The following is a 7,624-nucleotide window of genomic DNA, read 5'->3' on the forward strand; positions in this document are numbered from 1 at the left end:
AGCGACACACCAGCGATCCTGACAAGGTCATACCGTTGTTCGGATCGCTGGTGCGTCGCTATGTGTGACTGGGTCCTAAGAGTTTTTTTTCTCCAGTAGCCCCCCTCTAGGGGGCCGATTAACCCTCTCAATAACAGTAACCCTGAGAGAAGCTGTGCTGCCCTGATTTACGTCTAGGAAATGCCTGGAGATGCCGGACATTGAGTGTTTTGGTTATAAGGTGGCTTATAGCCTGCATCATATACGTGCTCCTCTCTCCTGACTAATTTATGGGTTGTGCAGCCTACATATTGTTTAGCACATGTTTTCCATTCAGCTAAAGAAACAATATGGATTGTGTTAGTTTATGAACGGATTTATTTGCTATTGTCGGAAAACTGGTAAGATACAATGGTTGATGTTTTGGACATACAGGGGTTGGACAAAATAATGGAAACACCTGGAAATATCAACAAAAGTTAGTTTAATATTGTGTAGGTCCACCTTTTGCAGCGATTACAGCCTCAGTTCTGTGAGGTATGGATTCATACAAGGTGTGAATTGTTTCCAAAGGAATTGTTGCCCATTCTTCAGTTAAAACACCCTCCAGTTCTTTGAGCGACGATGGCGGCGGAAATCGATGTCTAACTTGAATCTCTAAAATCGGCCATAAATGCTCAATAATGTTGAGGTCTGGGGATTGTGGGGGCCAGATGAGATGCTCAACTTCATTACAATGTTCCTTTTGCCATGCTTTAACGATTCTAGCTGTATGAATTGGTGCATTATCATCCTGAAAGAGGGCGTTCCCCTCCGGGAGCAGTGCTTGAACCATAGGATGCACTTGGTCGCCCAAAATGCCTAAATAATCTCGGCTATTAATTGTTCCATGAAGGGATATCCTTGGCCCTGCAGATCTCCACGAAATAGCACCCCAGATCATCACAGAACCTCCACCATGTTTTACGGTTGGGAGAAGGCAGTCTGTATGGAATGCTTCTTTCGGCTGTCTCCAAACGTACACTCGGCCGGAGGTCGGAAATAGGGTAAACGATGATTCGTCTGAGAATATCACGTTTCCACTGCTCGAGGGACCAATTCTGCAGAATCCGCAGGTCAAAATGCCTGCGTTTTACCTGCGGATTTCGCCTGCGTTTTTACATCTGCGGATTCCTATAATGGAATAGGTGTAAAAACGCTGTGGAATCCGCACAAAGAATTGATAAACTGCAGCGTTTCCGCGCTGAATTTTCCGCAGCATGTGCAGAGCGTTTATTTTCCATAGCCTAACATTGTACTGTACATCACTTGAGAATCTTCAGCGGATCCGCAGAGGCAAATCCGCTGCGTATCCGCACAAGAATCCGCAACGTGTGCACACACCCTTAGACTGTGCATTAATTTGTCATCTTGAAACAGAATGGGTATGTTATTGAAAATAGATTAGCCTGATAGTCAGTGCTAAAGGAAGTTACTAACGTAATGGTATCTATGTTGCGTAGTTGCAAGGATGTATTAACCCCTTGATGACCTAGCCTATTTTGACCTTAATGACCTGGCCATTTTTTGCAATTCTGACCAGTGTCCCTTTATGAGGTAATAACTCAGGAACGCTTCAACACATCCTAGCGATTCTGAGAATGTTTTTTCGTGACATATTGGGCTTCATGATAGTGGTAAATTTAGGTCGATAATTTTTGCGTTTATTTGTGAAAAAAATGGAAATTTGGCAAAAATTTTAAAATTTCGTAATTTTCAAATTTAGAATTTTTATTCTGTTAAAGGAGAGAGGTATGTGACACAAAATAGTTAATAAATAACATTTCCCACATGTCTACTTTACATCAGCACAATTTTGAAATAAAAAAAAAATTTTTGTTAGGAAGTTATAAGGGTTAAAAGTTTACCAGCGATTTCTCATTTTTACAACAATATTTACAAAACCATTTATTTAGGACCACCTCACATTTGAAGTCACTTTGAGGGGTCTATATGGCAGAAAATACCCAAAAGTGACACCATTCTAAAAACTGCACCCCTCAAGCTACTCAAAACTACATTCAAGAAGATTATTAACCCTTCAGGTGCTTCACAGGAACTAAAGCAACGTGGAAGGAAAAAATGGACATTTTAATTTTTCTAATAAAAATTTTCTTTTAGCATCAACTTTTTAATTTTCACAATTTTTTTACATGGGTAACAGGACAAAATGGATTTTAAAATTTGTTGGGCAATTTCTCCTGAGTACACAGATACCTCATATGTGGTCATAAACCACTGTTTGGGTGCACGGCAGGGCTCAGAAGGGAAGGAGCGCCATTTGACTTTTTGAATGGAAAATATGCTGGAATATTTAGCGGTTGCCATGTCGCGTTTGGAGAGCACCTGTGTGCCTAAGCATTGGAACTCCCCCACAAGTGACCCCATTTTGGAAACTAGACCCTCCTAGGAACTTATCTAGATGCATAGTGAGCACTTTGAACCCCCAGGTGCTTCACAAATTGATCCGTAAAAAAAGTACTTTTTTTCACAAATTTTCTTTTAGCCTCAGATTTTTCATTTTCACATGGGCAACAGGATAAAATGGATCCTAAAATTTGTTGGGCAATTTCTCCTGAGTACACCGATACCTCATATGTGGTCATAAACCACTGTTTGGGCGCACGGCAGAGCCCGGAAGGGAAGGAGCGCTATTTTGAATGGAAAATTAGCTCCAATCATTATCGGACACCATGTCGTGTTTGGAGAGCCCCTGTGTGCCTAAACATTGGAGCTCCCGCACAAGTAACCCCATTTTGGAAACTAGACCTCCAAAGGAACTTATCTAGATGTGTGGTGAGCACTTTGAACCCCCAAGTGCTTCGCAGAAGTCTATAACGCAGAGCAGTGAAAATAAAAAATCATTTTTTTTTCCTCAAAAATCATTTTTTAGCCCGCTATTTTTTATTTTCACAAGGCTAACAGGAGAAATTGGACCACAAAAGTTGTGCAATTTGTCCTGAAAACACTAATACCCCAAATGTGGGGGGGAACCACTGTTTGGGCGCATGGGAGAGCTCAGAAAGGAAGGAGCGCCATTTTGGAATGCAGACTTTGATGGAATGTTTGTGGGTGTCATTTTGCGTTTTCAGAGCCCCTGATGTGACTAAACAGTAGAAACCCCCCACAAGTGACCGCATTTTGGAAACTATAACCCCCAAGGAGCTTATCTAGATGTGTAGTGAGCACTTTGAACCCCCAAGTGCTTCACAGAAGTTTATAAATGCAAAATCATTTTTTTTCCTCAAAAATGATTTTTTAGCCTATTTTTTTTTTATTTTCCCAAGGGTAACAGGGTAAATTGGACCCCAAAAGGTGTTGTCCAGTTTGTCCTGAGTACGCTGCTACCCCATATGTGGGGGGGAACCACTGTTTGGGCGCACGGCAGGGCTCAGAAGGGAAGGAGCGTCATTTCACTTTTTGAATGGAAAATTAGCTCCAATCGTTAGCGTACACCATGTCGTGTTTGGAGAGCCCCTGTGTCCCTAAACTTTGGAGCTCCCCCACAAATGACCCCATTTTGGAATCTAGACTCCCTAAGGAACTTGTATAGATGCATAGTGAGCACTTTGAACCCCCAGGTGCTTCACAGAAGTTTATAACGCAGAGCCGTAAAAATAAATATCTTTTTTTCCTCAAAATGTTTTTTTAGCCCGCCATTTTTTATTTTTACAATGGTAACAGGAGAAAGTGGACCCCAAAAGTTGTTGTCCAGTTTGTCCTGAGTACGCTGGTACCCCATATGTGGGGGGGGGACCACTGTTTGGGCACACATCGGGGCTTGGAAGGGAAGTAGTGACGTTTTGAAATGCCGATGGAATGGTCTGCGGGCGTCGTGTTACGTTTGCAGAGCCCCTGATGTCAAATCAAGACATAGAGCCAGCTCACCGACTTCCAAGAGGAGCACGGAACACCATCATGATATGGCTTGTTCAATGAAGAAAATAGAAAGAAATCTAGCTCCTCTTGAAGATAAAATTTCCAATTTTTATTCCAACATGGATATAAAACAATTCAGCTCCTCAGGACTGCATCAGTTCAGACGAGAGACATAAGCGACGCGTTTCGATCGCTACATGCGATCTTTATCATATCTAACATACCAAGATCACAATCAGGTTTAAAAAGAAACAGGCACCACATTTGTATGATGTGATTAATGTGACAAATGGGGTCCGCAATATTTCTTCTGCTGCTAGGCATTTTATTAATTTCCATTCTCGTAATGTTGCTGCTTTTCAGGTAACAGGTATTGAAAAAATTAAGAAATCTTCTAGGGGTGGTGATATCAGGAGGACATTACTCACTCGAGAAGCTTTCTGGATTTTTAATTTGGGAACCAGATTTCCTGACGGATAGAATAAAAAGAACGAAATCATGTTTAACTATTAAGTAGAGCATTTGTATATTAATAATGTTTTTTATATTTGTGTTTTCGCTGTGTATGTTTTTTTCTAGAAATGATGTCAATTATTTGCAGTTTTGTTGCATAGTAATTGTATTACTAGAACAGGGCCTTCTGGTCATGTGGTGTTATGAAGCAAGATGAAAACACTAACACAGACAGAAAGATAGACTGAGGAAAGACAGGGCCCAAAACTACCTAGATAGGAAAGGACAGGAAGGCTGCTGTCTGCAATCTGCCAAAACCCTATCAAAGACACAAGCCAACAAGCTGATATGAAAAAGGCCCTGAAGCAGCTAGGCTTCAAAAACTAAATCAGCACTCAGGTATTTTCAGAAGACAGAGCTAAAGGAATTCAGCACACCCCAGCAGGGAATGGCAGAAATCCAGAAAAACAAAGCAAAACAAAGTCAAGCACCAATGCAAAAGGCCGAGCAGCAAACTTAGCTTTAGAGGAGCAGGAATTCAGACTGGTCTCCAAGGAACCCACAGAGAAATCACCCTCAGGGCAGAAGGGCGTCGGCAGCCTTATATCCAGTCAGTAACTCCACTCAGCCAGTCATCATCATCAGCCTCAGGTGTTTGATAATCAGGCTCACTACCTTTCTTTACCAGAAGAGGGAGTTCCTCGGGCCTCAGTAATGAAGGGGAAAATGAACTCACAACAGTACCTCCCCCTTGAGGAGGGGTCACCGAACCCTCAACTACGCCACCAGGGCGATCAGGGTGAGCCCGATGAAAGGCACGCACCAATCTTTTGGCATGAATATCAGAGGCAGAGACCCAGGAATTATCCTCCTGACCATAACCCTTCCACTTAACCAAATACTGGAGTCTCCGTCTAGCCAGACGGGAATCCAGTACTTTCTCTACCTCATATTCCATGTTACCTTCAACCAATACAGGGTCCGGAGGTGCCACCCCCGGAACAACAGGTTCAACAAACCTCTTCAACAAAGATTTATGGAACACATTATCGATTTTAAATGTGACAGGAAGAGCCAAACGAAAAGAGACCGGATTAATAATCTCCACAATCTTGTTAGGTCCAATAAATCTAGGCTTAAACTTAGGAGAAGCCACCTTCATAGCAATATTTTTTTATGATAACCACACCATATCACCAACCTTAAACTGGGGACCAATGGTCCTATGTCGGTTGGAAAACCGCTGGACCTTTTCCTGGGAGAGAGATAACTTATCCACCACTTGGTCCCAGATCTGGTGCATTCTCTCCACCACAGTGTCAACACCTGGGCAGGCAGAGGGCTCCACCTGCCCTGAAGAAAATCGAGGATGAAACCCAAAGTTACAAAAAAAAGGTGACATCAAAGTGGCAGAACTAGCTCTATTATTTAAAGCAAATTCGGCCAAGGGCAAAAATGAAACCCAATCATCCTGATCAGAAATAAAACATCTCAAATATGACTCAAAGGTCTGGTTTGTTCTCTCTGTCTGCCCATTGGTCTGAGGGTGAAAAGCAGAGGAGAAGGACAACTGAATTCCCAGCCTGGAACAGAAAGTTCTCCAAAATCTAGACACAAACTGGACTCCTCTGTCAGATACAATGTTCTCAGGAATCCCGTGCAAACGAACCACCTGTTGTAAAAACAGGGGCACCAACTCAGAGGAAGACGGCAACTTAGGGAGTGGTACAAGATGAACCATCTTAGAGAATCTATCACAAATCACCCAAATAACAGTCATCCTTTGAGAGACAGGCATATCAGAGATGAAATCCATTTGAAATATGGGTCCATGGCCTCTTGGGGACAGGCAAAGGCATCAACAACCCACTAGAGCGAGAACACGATTTAGACCGGGAGCACGTCCTACAGGACTGCACAAAATTCCTGACATCACGAGACAAGGAGGGCCACCAAAAAAACCGACTCACCAGATCTCTAGTACCAAAAATACCTGGATGACCAGCCAAAGTAGAGCAATGAACTTCAGACATCACTCTCTTCTTCCACTGGTCAGGAACATACAACTTTCCACTGGGACAATGCTCAGGTTTGTCCTCCTGGAACTCTTCCAGAGCACGTCTCAAATCGGGCGAGATGGCAGAAAGAACTACCCATTCGCCTAAGATGGTAGCAGGCTTGGTCACCACAGGAGAATCAGCAAAGAAGCTCCTAGAGAGGGCATCTGCCTTGACATTCTTCGTTCCAGGAAGAAAAGAAACCACAAAATCAAAACGTGTAAAAAAACAAGGCCCACCTAGCCTGTCTAGGGTTCAAGCGCTTAGCCGACTCTAGGTAAATCAAATTCTTGTAGTCAGTGAGGACCACGACTTGATGCTTAGCTCCCTCCAACCAATGTCTCCACTCCTCAAATGCCCATTTCATGGCCAACAGTTCCCTATTCCCCACATCATAGTTACGTTCAGATGGAGAGAACTTTTGGGAAAAGAAAGCACAGGGATTCATTTTAGATGTTACAGGATCCTTTTGGGACAACACAGCTCCTGCACCAATCTCAGAAGCATCCACCTCTACCTGGAATGGAAGTGAGACATCAGGTTGCCGCAAAACCGGGGCGGAGGTGAATCTTCGCTTCAGCTCCTGAAAGGAAGAAACAGCCTCCGGAAACCAATTTAACACATCAGCACCCTTCTTAGTCAAATCAGTCAATGGCTTGGCAATACTAGAAAATTTTGCTATAAATTTCCGATAAAAATTAGCAAAACCCAAAAACTTCTGGAGGGCCTTCAAAGAAGTGGGCTGAACCCAATCGTAAATGGCCTGTACCTTGGCCGGGTCCATTTCAATAGTTGACGGGGACAAAATAAATCCCAAAAAAGAAATCCTCTGTACTCCAAAAAGGCATTTAGATCCTTTGACATACAGGGAATTCTCCCTCAAGATCCGGAACACAGTCCGAATATGTTCCACATGAGAATCCCAATCCTTGGAGAAGATCAAAATATCATCCAGATAGATAATCAAAAAATTTATCGACAAAATCTCGGAAAATATCGTTCATGAAGCACTGGAAGACAGAAGGGGCATTAGTGAGCCCAAAAGGCATCACCAGGTACTCAAAATGTCCCTCCGGAGTATTAAACGCCATCTTCCATTCATCCCCATGCTTAATGCGAATAAGATTATACGCCCCCCTGAGGTCAAGCTTGGTAAACCAGCAAGCACCTTTAACTCTGGAGAATAGATCAGAAATCAGGGGTAACGGATACTGATA

The sequence above is a fragment of the Dendrobates tinctorius genome, unplaced genomic scaffold (assembly GCF_039654945.1).
Source record: "Dendrobates tinctorius isolate UK_male_01 unplaced genomic scaffold, ASM3965494v1 ptg000103l, whole genome shotgun sequence".
NCBI lineage: Eukaryota > Metazoa > Chordata > Amphibia > Anura > Dendrobatidae > Dendrobates > Dendrobates tinctorius.